A 25,506-nucleotide genomic window follows, 5' to 3' on the forward strand; every position below is an offset into this window, starting at 1 on the left:
ACCAGTGTCTTCCATGCCCTCATTGGATTCTATTTCTACTACCTTGCCCTTTTCCTACACAGTAGGCTTCTCTTTCTTCTAGTGCTTTCTCATCGACTCGCGCACCGATTGTTTTGCTTTCTGCTTGTCCTTCTTTGTCTTAGGACCCTCTTTGGTTGTTGTAGGCCTCAGCTTGGGTGACCTCGGAAATTTTGGCACTTCTACGAGCACCTCTACACTTACAACCTCAGGTCCAACTCCCACAGAGGCCATCGATCTTGCAGCACTTACGGTTTTTACGGACGTCGACATGAGGCTAGTAAGAAGCTCCTGGGTTGCTTTAGGCAACTTGTAAAATACTGAACTAGCCACCAAAGCCTTGAAATTCTCAAGGTTCATGTGCGCCTGATAGATCAACACCCTAATTCTCAGAAGAAAAGTGTTTTTCGTTGGGCGGCCATCTGTTATTTATAGGAAAATTCAAATTCGAATCCAACCATTCCACCCAAAATCCGCTCATAAATGCTAGATTGGTCACATATTTTCAAAGATCTCGCTCTTAAATTCTGACTTAAATGTCGCCCCCCACTCCACTTAGTCGTTTTCTCACTGTCAACTCATGAACAGTGACCATAACAATCACTTTCTGGCTAACCTGCGGGGTCTCTTCTCCTATAACACAACTCCCTTCATGCTTCTGCTAATACTGTGGCATTCCTCCTTTCCGCGTAGTCCCTAGTTACGCAGCTCTACAACCCAGGCAATGTAGTTTATAGTCCCACACCTCCTTTCAGCTTCCTGGAGCGCTAAGACTGTGCTTCCACCATATAGTCATTTGGCCGAATCCCTAGTGTATGGCTTCAATTGGCTTCCATTTACCTTCCATGGAAATGGCTCTCCATTCAACTTCACCAGCTGAACTGCTCCACTATCAGTAATCTCCTTGATGAGATAGGGCCCCAGCCAATGCATCCAAAATTTTGCTGGAAATTGATCAAACTTGCTGTCATATAACAACATTAAATCATTTACCTTGAAGATGCATAGTTTGATGTGCCGATCATGCCATGCCTTTTCGCGCTCCTTTTGAACTTGTTGATGGAATCTAGCCAAAAATCTATCTTCTTCTAGCTCTTTTAGCTGCGGGAGCCTTTCTTCTAGGGTTTCGCGATCCGCAATTCCTGTGAATGCCACTATGTGCAGACTAGGTACAATGTACTCCATCGGCATCACAACTTCTACGCCATAAACTAGCCTGAAAGGCATTTGTCTAGTCAGCGTTTTGCAAGTTGTCTTGTAAGCCCATATCACCACAGGTACGTGCACATCCCAGTCATTTCTTTGAGCATTGCAAACATTCGTCAGCGCATTCTCCAATATCTTATTAAATGCTTCAACTATCCCATTAGCCTGCGGGTGATACGATATACTCTTTTGGTGATAAAATTGGAATTCCTCTATCAACGCGTTGATCGTCTCATTAAGGAAATGCGTACCACGATCGCTCATAAAAATCTTCGGGCAACCAAACCTAGTCAGTTCATACTCAAAGATGAACTTTGCTAATGTTTCCCTGGTACAGTCCTCCACAGGCTACGCCTCCATCCATTTGGTCAAATACTCTGCCACGGTGATGATGTATCGCGCACGTGTCTTCTTTCCTAGAGGCTGAATTGGTCCTACAAAATCAATCTCCCACTTCTCAAATGGCTGTAATGACAACTGCGGATTTATAAGTAGCTCATCCCTCTACGATGGCCTGCCCATCCTCTAACATGCATCACATGCCTTACAATAAACCTTGGAATCCTTATGCAACGTTGACCACCATAACCCATTGCGTAAAAGCTTCTGTGCTGTTGCTTTTCCTACATAATGTCCTCCCGCAGCTCCTCCATGAGCTTCAGTGAGGATGCTTCTTCGTTCAAACTTAGGCACATAACGTCGCAGTATTTCATCCGACCCCATTTTATATAAGTGCCCCACAATGATAGAAAATTCTACCACGCACACCACCAACTCCTCCCCGTCGCCAAGAAGTGTATGAAATATGCAAATTGATTGTCCATGACACGCACTGCAAAGAGCTGCGTGTCAGGCAGTCCTTCCGCCAAATTAGTAGGTTCCTTTCCTGTTTCAATGCACGACAGATGATCCGATCTGACATTCAATTTTCCTGGCTTCACAATAACTTCGAAATCATATTCCTGAAACAACGACCATCTGCATATCTTCCCCCCCAATACAGGTTTGTTCACCAAGTACTTCAATGCATAATGGTCTATATACATCTTAAAGTGTCTGCCTAGCAAGTAGTGTCTAAACTTCTAGAGTGCATATACCATGGCCAAGCCTTCACGTCTTGTCGTTGAATAATTATTCTTAGCTTTAGACAACTTCCCACTCGCAAACGCTATAGGGTGATCCAACTCTCCCTCATCGTCCCATGTCAGTACTGCCCCGAGCAAAATACATGACGCATACACATGCACATGAAATTCCTTCTTCCAATCTGGGAAGACTAGGATCGGCATGGTGACCATCTTCCCCTTTAACACATCTAAACTTTGCTGACATTCTTCATTGCAACAAAATGTAGCATCCTTCTTTAGCAACTTCTCCATTAGCACAGTAATCTGGGCATAACTCTTAATGAACTTTCTATAGTATCCCGTATGCCCCAGCGTTGCGCGTAGCCATTTCACACTTCTTGGTGCTTCTAAAATAATTATAACTGCTATCTTAGCTAGGTTGACCATTAATCCTTGTCTGCACACCACATGGCCCAACAAGATTATGAAAGGAACACAGAACAAACATTTCTTCAAATTGAGCGTGATCTGATACCTCTGACATTTATCCAACATCAATCGTAGGCTGGCCACATGGCGTTTCACTAGCCCAAACACCGTCCAATCGTCAAAGTATACCTCTAGAAACTTGTGAATAAAGTCCTTAACGTCGTGATGACTACGCGCGAAAATATCTCCGACACGTTCTTCAGTCCAAAAGGCATTACAGTGTACTGAAAGCACCCCCACTCGGTGGCGAAAATAATCTTACTTCTATCCTCCGGTGAGATCTTGATCTGATGGTACCCCGAGAGACCATCCGTGAATGAATATGCCTCTTGTCCTCCTACATTATCCAGCACTTCGTCAGTGAACGAAGCTGGAAAGGGATCATGTACACATATGTCATTCAACTTCCTGAGATCTACGCATATCCTTATTTCATCCTTCTGCTTCCTTTCTTGAACTACTATTGGGCTCACCCAATTAGACTCTTCTACCAGTTCAATAATACCCGCCACAAGAATTTTGTCCAACTCTAAGTGGACCCTTTCTTTATACTTCGGATTGAGGCGGTAAGGCCTCTGCGTGATCGGCTTCACGTCTAGTTTCAACGTAATTTTCATAACTCCCAAGTTCCCTATTATCCCCTTTAGGTCTGAGAACTTCGTAGGGACAAGCCCTGGTATTCGTGGAGCAGTTCAATGACCTTATCTATAGTTGTGTCATCCCAGTAGTCCCCAATCTTTGCAAACTTCAGCTCCACCTCTGTCCCAATGTTCACTTGTCTTGTTTTTAGCAGTGCGGTGATATCTGGATTTTCAATTTGCGGTCCTTCAACTTTGCGGTGACCTTCAGTCTCTGGGATATTAATGTTCCTCGGGTCCTCGTCCTCTTCTTTGATAGTCACATTATAGCACTCCAACGTGTGGCATAGCTGTGTGGTCCAATCGGGTTGAATTAAGTCCAAGGGATCCTGCGGTACTCTGAATATTTTTGCCTTGACTTCCTGCAATGCCTCATCAATACTTTTAAACCCATCCTCAAAGCTAAACATCATCAAGAATCCCTATTGAAAAACGTCCCATTCTTTAGTGCCATGGCGGAGCTTTGTTTCCAAGTACCATTTCATCAATGTTACATATAGAGTATGACAAAACAGATGCACCCATTCAGGCTGAGGCTCCGCTCCATAAACCTTAGTCCATTTGGCCAGGTGATCATGCGAGTCATTCCTTCCATCATATTTCTCTATTAGCCGTAGTTGTGGGTGACCAAACCATAATCTCGTCATCTTTCCGTAAATGCACCAATCATCAAAACTGTCTTTGTGCGTACCCCACCATCTCGTAGGCGTAGTGCGCAATGCCCAATCTAAGGCCTAGAAGCGATGCTTCTCTAGCACTTCTCTTTCGAATGCATCCAAAAACTTATCGACATCAGGTAAACCATCATAATAGGGAAGATTCCTTACCTCCGAGGATAGACAGTGCAACGACTTGGTCATCATATTACAACGCAACGTAGATACTTCATGCAATTGGTTCTGCCGGTGCTCCAACTCCTCATCTGAATCTAATGTGCAGGAAATTTTGCGATCCCAGACAATGTGTCCATTTGCTATCGGATTCACCCAATCCTGATCTTGTGCCATTATCTTATAAATATGGTCCAAATCATCATCGCTTTCATAATCGTGGACCGATTTAGTATAACGCAGTCCTTCTGTAGGGTTGAGGGGCACTACTACGCGGAGAGCTTTCTTCTCAAATATCATCTTCCACTTCTTCAAATAGATTACCCCATTCATGTCAGTAGCCTAATCGATCCCAAGGAGTGCAGGGTAGGGATTATTTTCATCCATGATCTCTATCACTTCAAAATTAGCCAATGAGCTCGTGCCCTCAATATCAACTGTCACTCCATGCAATCTTCCCATGGGGATGATTTTATGCTGGTTTGTCATTCTTAATTGAATCGGAGACCACTGCAGCACAGGTCTCCCCATCGTCTCCCATGTCTGTTTAGGAAAAACATTCGCGTTCGACCCCAAATCTAGAATAACTTGATCCATCTCATATTCTCCTATCTGTGTAGTGAGCCTCATCTCACGCCCCATTCTCGCCTTATGCTTACCAATCTTCCTAACTACGTGTGGTCCGTCAGGAGTGTTTTCTTTTCTAGCACACTTATTGATCAGCTCCTACAGTCCATTCATAGCCTTGCTATCGCGCAACAGCTTCATACAGGTCTCCAAGAAAGTAGTAAGCATGGAGGGGTCCATCTCTTCAGCTGGCTTCTCCTGAATTCCCGAGGTAGAGGCCTCAACAAAGCTTTTCTTTGCTTCCATAAATGTTTCCTTTGCACTCTAGATCAAACCCGATCTCCTTTTCTGGTGCTTTGCGGACCCATTCACCTTCTTCAGGCTGCTTCCCCTTATCTTCGCTAGTCTTCATTCCACTCTGCAGCACAATATTTACCTTAGGATACTCCTCACGAGGCTTAGCCCTCATCATCTGCAGGTTTTGAGTTGGCTGCTGAGGCTGCGCTCCCTTTTCGTGTATCTTAGCTAATAATACAGGGAAATACTTTGTCACATGGTGAAACTGAGTACAATATCGGGATGACAGACGTGTCGGGTTCAGGCAATCTCATGTGTAGTGTCCCGGTCCTCCATAGTTGTAAGAAATGACCTGTCGGGTTTAGGCAATCTCATGTGTAGTGTCCCAGGTCCTCCTCCACCTCGGCCTTGTCTGCACCCCTGATATTCGCCTTGTGCTCCCCCAGCGACTTGGTCTGGAGGCCGGGTTTCTGCTTGCACCGTATATTTGAGCGTTCTATCCACTTAGCTCATAACTACGACAATTACGCTCATCATGACCTACTGATTAACAAAAGTTGCAGAAGAGTTGTTGCGGTGTTTGTACAAATTTCTGCAGCAAATGGCAATTGTCTGTTGCATGTTTTCCTGCTACTTGACAGATACACACCATAGAGCGGGCCCTGTACTTGGCCCTGCTGGAGCTTCTAGCCTCAGAGGCATTGGTCCCCCTACTGCAACATAATTCATGAAGACTGGACAATGATCTTTGTCATGCCCCTGACTTTTTCACTTCATGCACCAAACTTCTTCGTGCACCTCTGGCCGAGCTGTTCTATCTTTCTTCAGACTTTGAAATTCTAGGCACAGGTTCTGTAACTACGCGTGAATCTACTGAATCCCTAAATTAGCATCTTGCATCGGTGTCTCGTGCAACCTCATTGTAATCTCTAGGGTTTTTGCCTGGGTTCCAATCTTTTGTTGTGACAAAGCAACCCTTAGATGAGGCAGGAGCGAAGCCACAAACCATTTGCGGTGTTGCCCATCCGTAAGATTCATGTTAGCTTCACAGATTGTGCACTTCAACCTTTGATCCAAATCCCAAGGTGTCTCCCCAGGATTCATCATGATCTCCTTGAATCTCACAATTGATCGAGCTTCAGATTTAGGCCTACTGAATTCCTTATTCAGCGCGGTATGAATATCTGCTAATGCAACCGTCGGATTATCAGTGCAGTACTTAATGTACCATGTTAGCGCATATTCTTGAAAAGTAGTAACCAATGTTGCTTTCTTCATATAATCATCTGTAATACCCTGAGCTTCCCATACAACCTTTGCGATGAACCAAAATTGGCTCGGGTCCTCAGTTCCCGACCCCTTGAACACCGACAATTTTATTAAATTTGCCATATTGGATGGTGGTAGAGGTGGCAGTGGTGTGGCGAAGGCATATGTGGTGGAGGTGAAGATGGAGGTGGTGTGGGTGGATGGGGTATTTGTGGGAACCCTTGTCTTATCAGTTGAACAACGCTCTGTGGAGAAGCATGTGCTTCTTCCTCATCGTCACTCAGAGGAGGTCCAATCAATGGGCTATATTCAGGGTCTGTTTTCCCTCTATTCCTGAAGGTCTTTCCACTTCATGTAGCTCCAAACATCAAGGTAGCTGCATAACCCAATTTTCACATAAGAGCATCTTAATCCAAGTATTTAAAGACCTTAAATACTTACCTCGCGGTCCCTTAAAGAAGCGACACTCTGTTTCGCTATAACTGACCGAAGTATCGACTGCGAACTCTGTCACAAATCCTCCTATGATACGATCGAGCCAATGATCGGCAACGCATGCGATCTTATCTTCGGAGGCTTCTAATCTCCGAACTAACTCCGGGGTCTAGACTATTGGATCGTCAAGCCTCCACCTTCCTTGGCCGTCTACCAATTTCGCAATTCACCCATATGATTCGACCGAGAAGGAATAGAAGAAGATTTCGTGTATTTCTGTGTACATATATTTGTCCAACCACTGTTCTCTTGTCAATCGCGGATTCTTGTTCTCTTGCGCAGCGAATTCGTGGATCTTTCTATCCAGCTAGTCTTCAATCTCCTTCTTAGTTGGATTCTAGTGATGCGACATCACACATCTCTTTATGCAGATCCTAGTCTCGGCAACGAAACCATTTTTTGGATTGATGGTCCTTGATCCAGGTTCAACGTTGATTAGCCAAGCAAATCCCTACACTATTGGCCCTTTCGGCATCAATTTGCGGAGCGCGGATTGAAGTCTCACCTGAAGCAGTATGGGGGGATGCAGGAACCAAGTTTCCGCACCCAGAGATGGTAGTGATGTCGTTTAATGCCCTAAACCTTCCTTCGTGCAGGTAGATAAGCCTTTTAGGGCTTATCGATAAACTCTTCTTAGTCATCCTCTAGACCTCTGCGAAGGTCTATGACTGTCCTTTGCGTACCCTAGATAGGCAGATCAAACACTTACGCGCCTCTATAATTACTATTACTTCTGTATTTATTCAAGTTAACTTAAGTATCTAGTTAACTTCAACATGCATTAGGATGATTTTGCGTAAACAGATATTCTTACTTGCATTCATATAACAAAGAAAAACATATGGATTTGTGCATCAATACAACATTAAAACATAAGCCCAATATTCATCAAAACATAATCATATGCAGAAGTAAAACAGATCATACACAGGTAATTACAGAATAATTCTCTTTATTTAGGCTTCAGATCTTCTTTACAGACTCTAACTGCCCTACGCACACAGCTACAGGGGCCCACGCACTCAGCTGCGGACTTCTACTCTAGGCCTCTGCGCACTCAGCTGCAGAGCCTCTTTCCTACGCTAAGACTCTTCACTCTTAGCTCTCACACACCCATTACATAAAACATAACAAGACTCAACTCAACTGAATTGACTTAGACTCTTCTAAGACTTCCCTTTTTATACAATCCCGTGGTCCGCGGACCATGGGTGAATCTCTTAAAGCTGACACAAGTTACATAAACTAAGGGCGGAAACCCTTTATGACTCTTTACATCTTCACGCTCCATGACCACAAAATGTGGAGACTTTACCTTCCTATACAAAAAGTTGGGCTTTCTGCCCCAAAACTTGGGCTTTTAACCCCAAAATTGACCCTAGGGGACCGTTCCCAACCCTTCCTCCCGATCATGATAAAGTTGTTATAACATCACTCTATTATTATCTTGTATTTTATTTTAAGCTTGGTTTGTTTAAACCACACCAACATTTTATGGAACTTTTCTATATTTGAGTTTTGATTTAAAACTATAAATCCCCTTCATTGTTATGAAGAAGGGTTCTGAATTTTTGCAAGAAGGCTTTTGGTTTGCGCTGCTGTAGCTGAAAATATATCTTAATAGAAGAAGAATCACTCTGATTTTACTTATGAGAAGAGTTAATGTGTATCGGGTACTACTATCTGTAGGCTGATGCTATGTTTATGAGTTGAATTACTACTTTATTTCAAGTTTGTCATATATGTTATTGCATACGATTGAATAATTATCGCTATTGATGTGTTTTAATCAAAATATTTTAAGTATATAGATGAACAACTATATCTTACATGTGAAGTGAATTATATCAACTAATTTAATTAAACTAGTTATTATTATTTATTTTATCTTCATGAATGATTTGATGATCTACATATGAATGAAATCTTTCTTAAGTCACATATATAAAAGATACATTTTCCCTTGATAGATATTATAAGGCTTTTAGTTATATTTATTTCTCTATTTTATCTACATTCATTAGCTTCACACTTATATATTCTTCATCTATTTATATATATATATATTTTAAGGGAAACTGGTCCCATCAACCCAGTGGGAGCCACCATCCCAAACGGAAAAGGAGTTGCTCTAAGTTCCCTACTGGGTGGTTTTCCTCGATGTTGAGGCAAATATTTTTGAGCTTTCAACAAGGTCCAAGCTCATTCACAAGGAAATGCTTGTGAAGAGAAACATAAGCTTCAACTTTCTGAAGAGGGTAGTGTGATTAATAATCAATCAAGCAATCACAAATTGGCCACTTGATCATTGGCTCTTCAATAATGACCTTGTATCTGAATATTATAATCTCAAATTCACTAAATGACCTCAATCGATCAAGTATTTACATCATGGGAGCAGAAAGAACCTTCTTTTCCATTACGCATACTCCAACTGTGATTCTGGAGGGGCAATCGTTGGCATGCATCCCCATCTTTTGCAATTCCACAGATTCAAAACGACAACTAGACTCCTTTGTTGTTTCTGCAGCTGGTTTAGAGGAATGTTACTATGTGATGCTCTTTGGCCACCGCGTGTTATTTGTCTTTAGCTATGGCGGGCCCTCTCACACATAGGAGTATGTGCGGCGTCTCAAATCCCTGAAGTAGTGTTGGAACTTTCTTGAAGATATTTGATATTTTAACTGTGCCCGAATGAGCTACAACATCTTGCTCCAACTGGGGACAACAATTTGGGCGCAAAGTGCTGAGAACTATAGATCAATGGCCTTTTTTGGGCATGGAGTCAAAGATTCTAAAAACCTTGAAATCTAAAAACTGAAACCTGACATTCTTGAAATCTAAAACCTTTGCAAAATTATTTCCAACTGGGACAGTCACCCTTATTTATCAGCTAAAAATTTAACTGAACAAATGCAACTCGAAATAAAACGCTCAATACCTGAGCTTATTTATGGACAAGTCCTATATGTAAAGAAGACCTGGTTCGTTCAAGTGAAATCCACCTTCCAGTGGTACCATGCCAGCATTTGAGTGCTGAGCCTAATGCCTCCATACCGCTAAAAATGAAAAATAAGAACAAGTATGAACCATATAAAATTTCTAGATAAAAAACTTGACACATACCCCAAAAATGATGTTTGTTGTTTACCAAAGAAAACTGTCATATAGTCAGCCACTGGGTCATAAAGCTGTCGAGAAAAAATTGTAGCTGCCTCATATTCTTGAAAAGTCTGCTAATGGATATCTTCTTGGTTAGGGCAGCCACAAACATTGTTTAACTCTTCACCTCCAAGATTTTCCTGAAAAGGTTGTTGTAGATGATTTCCTTGCCATTTGCCAAAAAATGAATCTTCTTGGAAATCTGCAACAAAGTCTTCATATTTTGAACTATAGGTGTCATAAAATGGAGAATATGCTGAGGAATCAAAACCCTCATCTGAAGAATAAATATCATACATAGGAGCACCAAAAAAATATATAAAGTATCACCTTTGAGGGTTTTTCTGCGATTCAATTAATTTCTCTTTTGCTGGAATAAAATTGTTAAAACATAATGTAGAAATTTCCATCTTGAAAATGCAGAAAAGGAAACCCCAAAGTTAAGATGACAGGTGAAAATATACAACAAACTAATGGGAATTTTCACTCTCCAAGAATCAAATTAAAACTTTGTAAAACCCACTGAAAAATAGCTTTGTGTCTCTGATCCCTGGCAACGGTGCCAAAAAATGTTGTACCTCAGGGGACAATTCCTAGCTATAGGGGAACCAGTGCCCGAGATATTTTGAGATTGGATTAAAAAAAAAAATAATGCCTGGAAGTACAGGCCATGAAGGCTTGTAACCAAAAGTTATAGTTTGAAACCCTAGCCTTCCAAAGAAGAATGGCCAGAGAGGCTATGAGAGTTGCAGGGTGGAGGTGTAAAGCAAAAAATGGAAGAGACAAAGTTTTGGCATAAGAAATTAAGAATTTGTTCTTTAACTCTGTAGAAAGAATAATGTAAGACTGAGAAAATATGAATGAGGTTCCTGGATGTGGAGCGCCCATTAAGGGCTCTAGGATTAATTATCACGAGTACAATTACGTAAATTCATCAAAAACTAAACCAAAGCACCAACTACATCTTACATACTCCAAGAGAGGAAAATACATAAATTTGAAAGCTGAAACCCAAGAGAAAGACAATGACTGTAACTTCCCAATGCTGGGATCACATTGCAATATAATATTTAGGTTTCAAAAAGATTTTTGATTACAATAGTGAGTCATGAAGGCTGAACTGTAAACCCTCTCAAAATCTAATTCGTCGGCTTTTACTTCTGCCTATTAAACGAAACTCCATAACTGTCTTCACAACTGTATGATCTGAAGTAGTTACATAAATGACTCTTAAAACAGTTACAAACCTGTTTCTCCTTCAAGAAATTTTCAAATCCTAAAATTAAAATAATTTTATTCTATATATATTATTTGAATAATATGTATGATCGGAAGTAGTTACATAAATGACTCATAAAACAGTTACAAAAGTAGTTACATAAATGACTCTTAAAACAGTTACAAACCTGTTTCTCCTTCAAGAAATTTTCAAATCCTAAGATTAAAATAATTTTGTTCTATATATTTTATTTGAATAATATATATAATATCCTAAAGTGCATTTGTGTTGTTGTTGTTTTTTTTAACGCTTACAATGCGATAATCTGACTCACGAGATATTACAAAGGGCAGTTGTCTTCAGTAAGACTTTTTGGAGGCTTTTTCGGTCAAATTTCTCTAAAATCTGGAAGCGAATTATTCAAATCGCAAGGTTGATAGGTAATTTCTGCACAATCAAAGCGCCCTAGGAGTTTTTCAGGGCGCTGAATCCAAATATGTAGTTAAAAAACCATTTTAAATAATACAAATCAAGATTTAACCTCAATTTTTTCCACCGGATTCCATCACCGGAATCTCCAAAAAGTCTCACTAAAGACAACTCCTTACAAAGATAGCATGTGTACATAATGTTGTTAAATTGGCAACTAGGGCCAAACTCCATGTGGGTTAGCTTTTTCTGGCAGCTGATATTTTTGTTGGATCCCTCTCGTCGAGAGGTGTAGGATTGATCCAAAGATCATCCGATTCCGATAAGTATTTATAGAGATATGAATTTATTTTGTTTATGTAATTATTATCAAGCCGACCAGCACTTATGTAGGCTCTAGAAGCCCAACCGACGTGTCTATTCATCATCCTCATTTTGGTATAAATAGATGAGGATTTGATATCATTTGTGCACATTCTTGAGGTGATCTCCTCTCCACGTCTTGGGTTTTGGAGGAGGAGAAAACCAAAAAGAATGTGCTGGCCTAGAAGAAGCCCTAGCTGCAGATAAATCTCTAATCACAGTCAACGAGTTACCCTCAAAGTGATGCCCAAAATTCGTGTCTATGAAATCATCTATTCGCAGGCAATGATACAAAGCAGCAAGATATTCACAAGTGAAAATATTCGGATGGTTTTACTATAATAAGGATTCCACGCAAACATGGAAACTCATGCACAACAATGGAGATATATCGCACAACATTCAAAGGGATACATATATAGATAGCCGCAGTACATACAACCTAATACGATGTTTCACACACTGATTCTGTCGCAGCAACTGTCCTTTTTGAATACCTAGTTGCATGGCTAATTCCATGGCGGACACAGGTCGGGATCTGGAGATCAATTCCGAGACTGCTTCGGTACCCGAACTCCAGAAACCGTTTCTCTCAAACAGCATCCAAGGCGCACCGGAATCCGACTAGGCCGATTTTGATCCCACGCTTGCACGCCTGAAAACCGTTCTGGTTTTTGCTGGGACTCGATCACTCGGCCGTGCTCAATACGTTTGCCTTCGTAGGGCTGGGAGCAGTGGTGCCTGCGGTCACCCTGTGGGCAACCAGCTGCACGGACTATCATAAAGTTCAGGTGCTTAAGTTTGAAGTGATGATACAGATCTTCGACTCCGGTTTAGCTGCAGTTTCTATGTTGTGCATGGCTTACAATATTAGGAAATATGGGCTCCGCAAGTTGCTTTTCCTGGACCAAACTGGCCATCCTCAAGTGCGGTTTCGCCTCGACTTCCCGAGTCAGCTCCAGAGCACAGGGTCATGATAATGAAGCCGCAGTAAGTAACAAAGCTGCTGTCAAGGTAAAGGAATCCACAGTAGGGTATGGTGCAGTCATGGCACGTAGCAAATTGTTGACACTCTCGATGTATGTGGATCCAGCAACATAGATCCAGGAATAGAGAATCTAGTCACATAGTTTCATGAAGACTTATTCATGGAGACAGTTAGCAGTGTATGGAGAATCTATATGATGCAAGCCATGGAGACATCAAAGAACTGTCATGGATATACACAGTCATGGAAATATACATACGCTGTTGTACACAATCATAGACATATGTTGTAGTAGACAGTCATATATATAATGGAACGCTGTCAACAGGGATTATATACTGTGTTCAGAAAGTGATATTGCTTAGGCATATAAACCGGTGGCATAGAGATAAGAACGTTGTGTGATCTGGGCACATACATATAATGCAGTCTTGGGCAGCAACATGATATATTGTAGATGGGTTGTGCAACAAATACATGGAGCATGGGCAACAGCATGATGGGTAGCACTATGAAATCATGTGCATGAGCAGCACAATGATACATTAGCATGGGCAGCACTATGAGATCATGTGCATGGGCAGCACAATGATACATTAGCATGGGCAACACTATGAGATCATGTGCATGGGCAGCACAATGATACATTAGCAGGGGCAACAGCATGATGATGATGCACATTAGTTTGAGCAAGATCATGGACCTGGACAACCGCATGATGTAGTATGCAGTGGTGCAACTAGAGAACCAGATGCAGCATGATGATAGGTATCAGTTGAAGCAAAATGTCTTCCACTGATCTCATCGTTATAGGAGATGATCTATGCTTAGATCTAGATAAAGTCAAAGTGTTGACTTCTGTTGTAAATGTACTCTCTCTCTCTCTGCTGAATTTTGAAGATAAAAGAAGATTTGATCAAAGGGTTTCCCCACACATTGTGGGGTTTGTACCTGGCTTGCGCCATATCTTGTGTCCTCTTGCCTTGGCTTGTTTTCTACGATTTATAGCTATGTTCTATCTGCAGTTTATCTTAATGCTGTTGTGATTGCTAACTATGAAAATTTAAATAAATTTCTCTAGCATAGAACATACCTAATCTTAACATGGTATCAGAGCTGAGGTGAAGACAATGCCCAAGCCAGAGTGAAATAGCACTCACCAAAGACAGTTGGGACAAGACAGAAGGATCAATGGGTTGCTCAAAATTCACCGAGGGTGAATTCAAAGCAAAGAATGTTATCAGAATGGCGCAGCGGAAGATTTTGATGGTCCATCTTAAGATCACTTCATTGGGAAGTTCGGATCTAAGGGCGGAAGGAAAGGCGGATGCCTTGAAGAAATAAGTTCGGCCGTTATGCGAAGGAGTGTCCGAATGGCAGAGACACATCTCTTGATGAAGATAACAATCATTCCTGGGACATCTTCAATGACCAAAAGAATGACTGGTAATGCAGGTCATCAAGGAAATGGTCGACTCTTCCATGAAAGCAAGGAACCCCAAAATCTCTTTTATGTACCTGATCGAACCTGATGTCCATCTCGTAAATGGAAGTCAAAGATTGCAGGGTGGCACTTATCAATGGAAAGGTACGTGTTTGAAAATAGATCTTTTAAAGATGTTTTTGAGTTCAGGGTTGTATCAAGTTGCAGGAAGTCCACTGGGGACCATGTCCATTGACTCAGCTCTAGAGGTCTGTAAGTCAAATGGTGACTAGGATGCCTGAATTCAAAAAGAAGCATGAAGGTACATGTTTGAAATGTATCGAAGGAAAATATTATAAGGGGACCATTCCCCTCTTACAGCAGGTCCACAGGCTTGGAACAACCCAAGGAGTTTGAGACTCATAATCAGGAATCTCATGTATACAAGTGGAAGAAAGCCCTTTATGGCTTGAAGAAAATCACCTCAGGCATAATATGAGAGGATTGATAGCTGTCTAATGCAGCTGAGATTCACTAGGAGTGAAACCGATCCAAACCATTACTCGAAGGTTGTGGATGATAAACCTCTCGTACCGGCACCTATGTCTGACAGGTGCAGACCCTCTCATTTATAGGAGATAGAGGGAGTTGGATTCTGAATGTAGGAAGATAAGATGCAAGCTTGTGACTGCCTCGAGGATCGTAACTTTCAGAAGTTATATGGTAATGATGTCGGACCAGATTTGGGAAATGCCTCTGAGTTTCATAAACTCATTCGCGTTGATGTTCTTGGAGAACCTCCATCCGGACATCTGTGTTGTAGTTGGCATGGTGAGCTCATATTTGGTTGAGCCTAACTAGATTGGTGCCAAGAATCTTCTAAGATATCTTCAGGGCACAATCTCTCATGAATTGAGATACACTGCCGGAAATATGAAACCTCATGATTATTCGAATGATGAGTGGGCAGGAAGTATGGAGGATCACTAGAGCACTTCTCAGTGCTGTTTGGAATCTGCCTTGATATCCTGGATGAGCAGGAAGCAGAAGTCAGTGACTCTGAGCACCACCAAGGCAGAATACATTGCTGATAGTATGGCTTTCTGTGAGGCAGTCTGGTTGCTGAAGCTCTTCAGTGAGTTGTTTGTACACATGATGAATACCACTGTGAATCTTTGTGACAACCAGAGATGGGATTCGATTATTGAGGAATCCCGTATTTGACAATTTCTCCAGCAGATAGACATCAATTACTGCCTTATCTGGGATATGGTAAGTCGATGATCAAGGAGGCTCCATCACACTGAGATGATGTACAGGACAGAACCCTGAGGAAAGATCAAATTTGTGATTTTCCCGAACGACTTGGAGTCGTCGAGAGACCTTTGTAAAAGGGTCCTGCATGCTGCATACATTGAGCTCTAGGAGCCTTGGGGGGCTTGCAGTTCTATTGGAGCAACATACGACCACAGGGTGACTCACCCTCCCCTGGTGGTGCGCACTGAAACAAGATGATTCACTCTCTTCTGGGACAAGATGATTCGCTCTCTTGTGGGACAAGATGATTCGCTCTCTTGTTTAGCAGGATGATTAGTTTTCCTGTGAGGCCTGGATTGATGTGTTCTCCATGGCGATTGTAGCAAGATTGATGTGTTCTCCTGTGAGGCCTGGATTGATGTGTTCTCCATGGCAGCCTGGATTGATGTGTTCTCCATGGCGATTGTAGCAGGATTGATGTGTTCTCCTGTGAGGACAAGATTGATTAAGTTCTCCTGTCGAGGCATCCTACCCATGTAGTCTGGGACTCATGGGAAGTACCTCTCATCTGATCAATGAGCAGGGAAATGAAGTTAGGGACCATAGTAGTACCGATGGATGCATCGTTGTATCTACCGTACTCCCTACGCTAGGATGTCCTCCATTGATCTGCGATCAATGATACTGGTCTGGGACCAGTGGTAGGAGTTGTACATGCTATGACGCTGACTTTGGGTCGGCTGAGACTGGTCTGGGACCAGTGGTACATACTCTGAGACTGACTTCGTGTCAGTGCAGTACTGGTCTGGGACCAGTGAGAGTGGTACATACTATGACGCGACTTCGGGTCGGTTGAGACTGGTCTGGGACCAGTGGTACACTCTCTGAGACTGCGATACTGGTCTGGGACCAGTGGTAGGAGTGGTACTTACTATGAAGCTGACTTCGGGTTAGTTGAGATTGGTCTGGGACTAGTGGTATGCACTCTGAGACTGACTTCAGGTCAGTGGAGAATGATATGACTCATTCTCGATCAATTCTTCTTCTTCATAGTTCAGCGGAGATGAGGAGAGCAGAGCAGAGCCAACAGAGCAAAGCTAGCAGAGTTGAGTTGAGCAGAGCAGAGCCAGCAGCGCTGAGCAGAGCAGAGCTAGCAGTGCTGAGCAGAGCAGAGCCGAGCCAGCAGAGCTGAGCAGAGCAGAGCAGAGCCAACAGAGCTAGACAGAGTAGTGCAAGGCACTAATGGCAGAGATAGTATAGTGGTACATATGGATCAACGGATGGAGTTCTCTCTAGTTGAGAGGGAGTGTTAAATTGGCAACTAGGGCCAAACTCCATGTGGGTTAGCTTTTTCTGGTAGCTGATATTTTTATTGGATCCCTCTCGTCGAGAGGTGTAGGATTGATCCAAAGATCATCCGATTCTGATAAGTATTTATGGAGATATGAATTTATTTTGTTTATGTAATTATTATCAAGCCGACCAGCACTTATGTAGGCTCTAGAAGCCCAATCGACATGTCTATTCATCATCCTCATTTTGGTATAAATAGATGAGGATTTGACATCATTTGTGCACATTCTTGAGGTGATCTCCTCTCCACGTCTTGGGTTTTTGGAGGAGGAGAAAACCAAAAAGAATGTGCTGGCCTAGAAGAAGCCCTAGCTGCAGATAAAGCTCTAATCACAGTCAACGAGTTACCCTCAAAGTGATGCCCAAAATTCGTGTCTATGAAATCATCTATTCGCAGGCAATGATACAAAGCAGCAAGATATTCACAAGTGAAAATATTCGGATGGTTTTACTATAATAAGGATTCCACGCAGACATGGAAACTCATGCACAACAATGGAGATATATCGCACAACATTCAAAGGGATACATATATAGATATCCGCAGTACATACAACCTAATACGATGTTTCACACACTGATTCTGTCGCAACAATTGTCCTTTTTGAATACCTAGTTGCATGGCTGATTCCATGGCGGACACAGGTCGGGATTTGGAGATCAATTCCGAGACTGCTTCGGTACCCAAACTCCAGAAACCGCTTCTCTCGAACAGCATCCAAGACGCACCGGAATCCGACCAGGCCGATTTTGATCCCACGCTTGCACGCCTGTAAACCGTTCTGGTTTTTGCTGGGACTCGATCACTCGGCCGTGATCAATACGTTTGCCTTCGTGGGGCTGGGAGCAGTGGTGCCTGCGGTCACCCTATGGGCAACCAGCTGCACGGACTATCATAAAGTTCAGGTGCTTAAGTTTGAAGTGATGATACAGATCTCCGACTCCGGTTTAGCTGCAGTTTCTATGCTGTGCATGGCTTACAATATTAGGAAATATGGGCTTCGCAAGTTGCTTTTCCTGAACCAAACTGGCCATCCTCAAGTGCGGTTTCGCCTCGACTTCCCGAGTCAGCTCCAGAGCACAGGGTCATGATAATGAAGTCGCAGTAAGTAACAAAGTTGCTGTCAAGGTAAAGGAATCCACAGTAGGGTATGGTGCAGTCATGGCACGTAGCAAATTGTTGACACTCTCGATGTATGTGGATCCAGCAACATAGATCCAGGAATAGAGAATCTAGTCACATAGTTTCATAAAGACTTATTCATGGAGACAGTTAGCAGTGTATGGAGACTCTATATGATGCAGGCCATGGAGACATCAAAGAATTGTCATGGATATACACAGTCATGGAAATATACATACGCTGTTGTACACAGTCATAGACATATGTTGTAGTAGACAGTCATATATATAATGGAACGCTGTCAACAGGGATTATATACTGTGTTCAGAAAGTGATATTGCTTAGGCATATAAACCAGTGGCATAGAGATAAGAACGTTGTGTGATCTAGGCACATACATATAATGCAGTCTTGGGCAGCAACATGATATATTGTAGATGGGCTGTGCAACGAATACATGGAGCATGGGCAGCAGCATGATGGGTAGCACTATGAAATCATGTGCATGAGCAACACAATGATACATTAGCATGGGCAGCGCTATGAGATCATGTGCATGGGCAGCACAATGATACATTAGCAGGGGTAGCAGCATGATGATGATGCACATTAGTTTGAGCAAGATCATGGACATGGACAATCGCATGATGTAGTATGCAGTGGTGCAACTAGAGAACCAGATGCAGCATGATGATAGGTATCAGTTGAAGCAAAATGTCTTCAACTGATCTCATCGTTATAGGAGATGATCTATGCTTAGATCTAGATAAAGTCAAAGTGTTGACTTCTGTTGTAAATGTACTCTCTCTCTCTCTCTGCTGAATTTTGAAGATAAAAGAAGATTTGATCAAAGGGTTTCCCCACACATTGTGGGGTTTGTCCCTGGCTTGTGCCATATCTTGTGTCTTCTTGCCTTGGCTTGTTTTCTACGATTTATAGTTATGTTCTATCTGCAGTTTATCTTAATGCTGTTGTGATTGCTAACTATGAAAATTTAAATAAATTGCTCTAGCATAGAACATACCTAATCTTAACAGTGAGTCATGAAGGCTGAACTGTAAACCCTCTCAAAATCTAATTCATCGGCTTTTACTTCTGCCTATTGAACGAAACTCCATAACTGTCTTCACAACTGTATGATCTGAAGTAGTTACATAAATGACTCTTAAAACAGTTACAAACCTGTTTCTCCTTCAAGAAATTTTCAAATCCTAAAATTAAAATAATTTTATTCTATATATATTATTTGAATAATATGTATGATCGAAAGTAGTTACATAAATGACTCATTAAACAATTACAAAAGTAGTTACATAAATGACTCTTAAAACACTTACAACCTGTTTCTCCTTCAAGAAATTTTCAAATCCTAAGATTAAAATAATTTTGTTCTATATATTTTATTTGAATAATATATATAATATCCTAAAGTGCATTTGTGTTGTTGTTGTTTTTTTTAACGCTTACAATGCGATAATCCGACTCACGAGATATGACAAAGGGCAGGGGTCTTCAGTGAGACTTTTTGGAGGCTTTTCTGGTCAAATTTCTCTAAAATCTGGAAGCGAATTATTCAAATCGCAAGGTTGATAAGTAATTTCTGCACAATCAAAGCGTCCTAGGAGTTTTTCACGGTGCTGAATCCAAATATGTAGTTAAAAAACCATTTTAAATAATACAAATCAAGATTTAACCTCAATTTTTTCCACCGGATTCCATCACCAGAAATCTCCAAAAAATCTCACTAAAGACAACTCCTTACAAAGTGTACATAATGTACATAAGACGAATTGGTCAATCATCACCTAGGAGGTCTCTTTGTCGTATTCAAAATTACGTATGGTTTTTTGGGAAACCAAAACTGCCCACGGGAGCACTTGCCAAAATATGCGGTTTTTCTCAGAGCCATATCGGAATAAATCGGAACCATGGATCTTTGTACTAATTGTTTTGCAAAACCACGACCTCTGGGGGCCCTCTAATCGTTTCTGGAATAAAAAAGAGTGCTGCCGTAATCAATTGTAGCCGTCGACCTTTAGATAGGTGGTTTGCGAAATCTGCCTTCCGGGGGCACACAATACATTAAACTTCGTGCATCTCATACTTCCGGGATCCTCTTCGATCTGGGCTTAAATGTTTTGGACCGTCTATGATTTTCTATGGATATATAGAAAATATAAAATCCAAACTTTGATCAAAGTAACTGGCCAACACCGTGAAATGTTCGACAATCTAGTGTGTGATGAGAAGAGCATTCTATTGTGTGTCAAACAAGAGCAAGGTGTAGAATTGATACCCGTATTTGTTTATCCTGAATGTTGAGTCCATGGAAAGACGATTTTCTGCTGTAATTGTTTCGATGCAAGTCTCCTCAAAGGCACACTGCTTTTCCATGTTGAAGCTTTTTTGTGTGTTCAAGGTCTTCAGAATCACTATCGCTCTCCCTCCAGACCTGGCACGTGGAACACGCATTAATGTTGCATCTAAAAGGTATTGCAATTGTATGGCGCTTTTAAGTTTCGTCTCTGCTCATGGCCTTCACCATTGCATTTGAGCATCAAATTCTTCAGACTGTCCAAATGTACTAATGATTTCACTGCCTTGACGACCTAGCCTAGAAGGTTGAGTTGGTTCTGCAACTTTCCAGTGGAGAGTTGGAGGAAGTGCCGCTAAAAAGTTGAGGTGTCCTAGAATCTAGGAACATCTTGTGCAAGACACATGCCGCATCATCATAATACTTATAAGAATTATTTACAAATCTCCATCCATTTACATCACAAACGTAAGATATTCCTTGGCAACATAGAAGATCAAATCCACAAACCGCTTGAACAAATACTATGCAAACTTCTATTGCTATTTTCTTTTCTGTTGGTGTCAATAGAACTGGATACCTCACCTCTTTCCCTCCAGGGCTCCTCATGAAAACACCATCAACAACGAGAGAATTTCTGGCCTCTGCATGAGCATAGTTAGGCCCAATTGTATAAACCTTAACATTTGTTCCCCAGGGGGCATGAATTCTTCATATATGTATGACCCTTCTCTTCGTACTTTTCTAACATCTGGATGAAACTCACTCAAATGATTTCCAACCTTCCGAAATAAATCTTTCATTCCTCCATAATTTGGCTAGTAAATCATAACACTATGATCATCTTCATGAATGGTTTTTTCCACAAAAGGCTTCATAATTCGCTTTCCACGGACTTCAACAAAATCCCTTGCTCCACAAAGTAGTCCAACTATTGATAGGAGTAATCCCTGTTCACAAGTGCATAGTTGGAATACGAATGCCAATTTTTTGAGGCACTCATATACCTTTCGACGATCAGGGAGAAGATGTTGAGGTCCAAGGTCATTCACAAGGAAAGGCTTTTGAAGAGAAACATAAGTTTCAACTTTATCAAGAGGGTAGTCGGTTTAATAAAAAGCAATCAAGCAATCACAAATTGGCCACTTCATCATTGGCTCTTCAAGAATGACCTTGTCTCCAAATATTATAATCTCAAATTCACCAGATGCCCTCAACCAATCAAGGATTTGCGTCATGGGAGCAGAAAGAACCTTCTTTTCCATTATAGATAGTCCAACTGTGATTCTGGAGGGGGAATCATCGACATCCATCCCCATATTTTGTAATTCCACAAATTTAAAACAACAACTTGACTCCTTTGTTGTTTCTGCAGCTGGTGCAGAGGAATGTTATTGCGCGATGCTCTTTGGCCACCGCGTTGGCTTTGGCTTTGGATGTGGGGCGTCGTCTAGTATATACGAGTATGTGCAGCTTCTCGAATCCCTAAATTAGTGTTGGAACTTTCTTGAATATCTTTGATATTTAGCTGTGCCAGAATGAGCTACAACATTTAGCTCCAACTGGGGACAACACTTTGGGCGCAAAGTGTTAAGAACCTCATCCACTACTACATGATTTTCATAGGCTGGGGATCTTTACGTGGGACAAACTGATCAAGGGATGGTCTGGAGCCTCTCCGATTTGGAAGGATGGGGAGGAGCTTCATCTGCCTCGATAGACGCTTCCTCTATGGCGGATGGCAAAAGAGAGACTTGTCTGCTTGGGGGTCTCCAGAACAGGCACTTATGATAGTTTGGTATGGTCCATCCATAAACCTGTGAGCGTTAAGAACATATACGATGACATGATTTCTGTTGTCTCTGGGAATCCTCATCCTTTTTTTCCTACTTGTTTTTGGAAAGCTGCATGTCCGATGAAGATGGTCATTTTCTCCTGGTTGTTATTTTGGAACAAAAACCTTACATGGGAGTCTTTGCAAAGGAGATGTTGGCAGGGTCCAAGCAGATGCTCCATGTGCCTGAATGCTTCAGAAACAAACTTGCACATGTTCTTTCAGTGCCCAACGTCCCTCACAATCTGGTATGATTTGTCTACATATTTTGTTTTCCCTCACATCTGTTTCTCTTCTGTCCAGGAAGGCTTCCTTTGGTGGAGTGGACAATCCCCCCCTTGGAGATCGCTGTTCATTATCACTTGTTGGCATCTGTGGAACTGGAGGAATGCGCACATATTCCAAGACTCTAAGGAGCCTCTCCAGGCTATTCTCCAGCGTATCCTAGCTTGTCATGAGTCCTATCATTAATAACTTTCTGCAACAACATGTTTCTCATTTGATGCCGCGGGTTGAGATCTGCAAGCGGACTCTGCCTTCTGATTGTCACTTGCTCTTTTTGATTTTGGTTCCTCTTCAATAGGCAGGGCGTAGCTGCTCTCTTCTTATTTGTTTTTGAAGGAATTTCCTTTTTGGTAACAGCCTGTAAAGTTTTGGCCACATCTCCATTAAATCCGGGAGATGTATATATATTGTCTCTGTCCTTCTCATATGCTCTTCTGAACTGGGTTTTTTTGCAAATGATGATAGGCATTAGTTTGCCGGTATGGGAATTTGTTTTGCATCATTATGATGAGGTCTGGGCATCCAAGCCATATTAGTGATTCTGAATTTATGTATACAAGATCTTTATATACCCTTAATATAAAGCTATGATGTTTTTTTTCTCTGAAAAAGTGTTAAGAATTGTAGATTAGTGGGCTTTGTTGGGAATGGAATCCAAAATTCTGAAAACTCTGAAATTTGAAAAATTGAAACCTGAGACCTTTGAAATCTTAAAACTCTGCAAACTTATTTCCAACTAGGATAGTTACCCTTATTTATTAGCTAAAAATTGAACTGAATAATTGCAATTGGAAATAAAATGCTCAACACGTGAGCTTGTTTATGTACAAGTCCTATCTGTAAACAAGACCTAGTTCGTTCAAATGATATCCACCTTCCAGTGGTACCAGCCCAACATTTGAGTGCCGAGCATAATGCCTCCATATTGCTGAAAACTGAAAATAAGAACAAGTGTGAGCCATATAAATTTTTCAGATAAAAACTTGATACATACCTAAAAAATGATGTCTACTGGGACCAAAGAAAATTGTCATATAGTTAGCCACTGGGTCATAAAACTGACGAGCAAAAATTGCAGCTGCCTCATATTCTTAAAAAGTATGCTGACCGATATCTTCTTGGTTAGGGCAACCACAAACACTGTTTAACTCTTCACCTCTAATATTTTCCTAAAAAGGTTGTTGTAGAAGATTTCCCTACCATTTTCCAGAAAACCAATCTTCTTGGAAGTCTGAAACAAAGTTTTCATCTTCTAAACTATAGGTGTATCTGCCGAGGAATCAAAACCCTCATATGAAGAATAAATATCATACACAGGAGCACCAAAAAAATATATAAAGTATGAATTTTGAGGGTTTGTCTGCAATTCAATTAAATTCTCTTTTGCTGGAATAAACTTGTTAAAACAAAATGCATAAATTGCCATCTTGAAAACCTAGAAAAAGAAACCCCAAAGTGAAGATCACAGGTGAAAATATATAGCCAACTGTTGAGCCTTGTCACCTTCAAAGAATCAGCTTCAAACTTTATAAAACCCAGGGAAAAATAACTTCGTGTCTCCGTTCCTCGACAACAGCGCCAAAAAATGTTGTACCTTAGGAGATAGTTCCTGGCTATGGGGAACCAGTGCCTGAGACATTTTGATTTTGGATAAAAATAAATAAAATTAATGGTTGGAAGTATAGGCCATGAAGGCTTGTAACGAAAAGTTCTATTTTGAAACCCTAGCCTTCTAAAGCAGAATGGTCAGAGAGCCTATGCTAGTTGCAGGGTGGAGGTGTAAAGCAAAAAATGGAAGAGACATAGTTTTGGCACATGAAATTAAGAATCCATGCTTTAACTCTGTAGAAAGCATAATGTAAGATTGATAAAATATGAATGATGTTCCTGGATGTGGAGTGCCTATTAAAGGCTTTAGTGTTAATTATCATGAGTACAATTACGTAAATTCATCAAAAACTAAATCGAAGCACCAATGGCATCTTACGCTATCGAATAGAGGAAAATACATAAATTTGAATGCTAAAACTCAAGAGAAATACAATCAATGCTACTTCCCAATGTTGGAATCAAACAACAATATAATATTCAGGCTTCAAAAATATTTTGGATTACAATACTGAGTCATGAAGATTGAACTCCCAATCCTCTCAAAATCTAATTCCTCGGCTTTTATTTCTACCTCCTAAACCTAACTCCATAATTGTCTCCATAAATGTATGATTTGAATTAGTTACATAAATGACTCTTAAAAGCATTACAAAATTGTTTCTCCAAGAAATTTTCAAATCCCGAGATTAAAATAATTTTATTTTATATATATTATTTGAATAATATATATAATATTGAAGCATAAAAACTGATAGCTTGTAGACTTGAATGTAAAAATACACAAGAGATATTTTGTAATAATAATTTAATATATATAAAAATGTATAAGTGATGAATGTTAGAATGGGGACCTGCATATATATACCTAAGCAAGTGTCCTTTCGTGACTGGGCATGTCTTTTAGACATGCCTTTTCAGTTAACTTAATGACTATTTAACATAATCAATATTTGATTATTTAATATTTACATTTATTTTATTTATTTACTTGTTATGAATTATATTCATAACAAATATTCTAAAGCGCATTTATGTTGTTTTTCTTTTCTTCTTTTTTTTTAATGCTTACAGTGCGATAATCTGACTCACAAGGTATTACAAAGGCAACATGTGTACATAATGTACGTAAGCTGACTTGGTCAATCGTCACCTAGCAGGTCTCTTTGTCGTATTCAAAGTTATGTATGTTTTTTTGGGAAACTAAAACTGCCACGCGAGCACTTTGCAAAATATGCAGTTTTTCTCAGAGTCATAGTGGAATAAATCAGA

General features: G+C 40.9%; 2 pseudogenes; both read right to left on the minus strand.

Annotated features, from left to right (window-relative positions):
• LOC149209482 (inositol hexakisphosphate and diphosphoinositol-pentakisphosphate kinase VIP1 pseudogene) overlaps nucleotides 1-9,350 on the minus strand; it is a 55,080-nt pseudogene extending 45,730 nt beyond the window's left edge.
• Nucleotides 9,351-20,564: 11,214 nt separating this feature from the next.
• On the minus strand, nucleotides 20,565-21,820 carry LOC149209483 (inositol hexakisphosphate and diphosphoinositol-pentakisphosphate kinase VIP2 pseudogene; annotated as a pseudogene).
• Nucleotides 21,821-25,506: the final 3,686 nt, after the last annotated feature.

This window comes from Pinus tabuliformis, chromosome 1_2, assembly GCF_031772625.1.
Source record: "Pinus tabuliformis cultivar Carrire ecotype Pingquan chromosome 1_2, CPIR1, whole genome shotgun sequence".
Lineage (NCBI taxonomy): Eukaryota > Viridiplantae > Streptophyta > Pinopsida > Pinales > Pinaceae > Pinus > Pinus tabuliformis.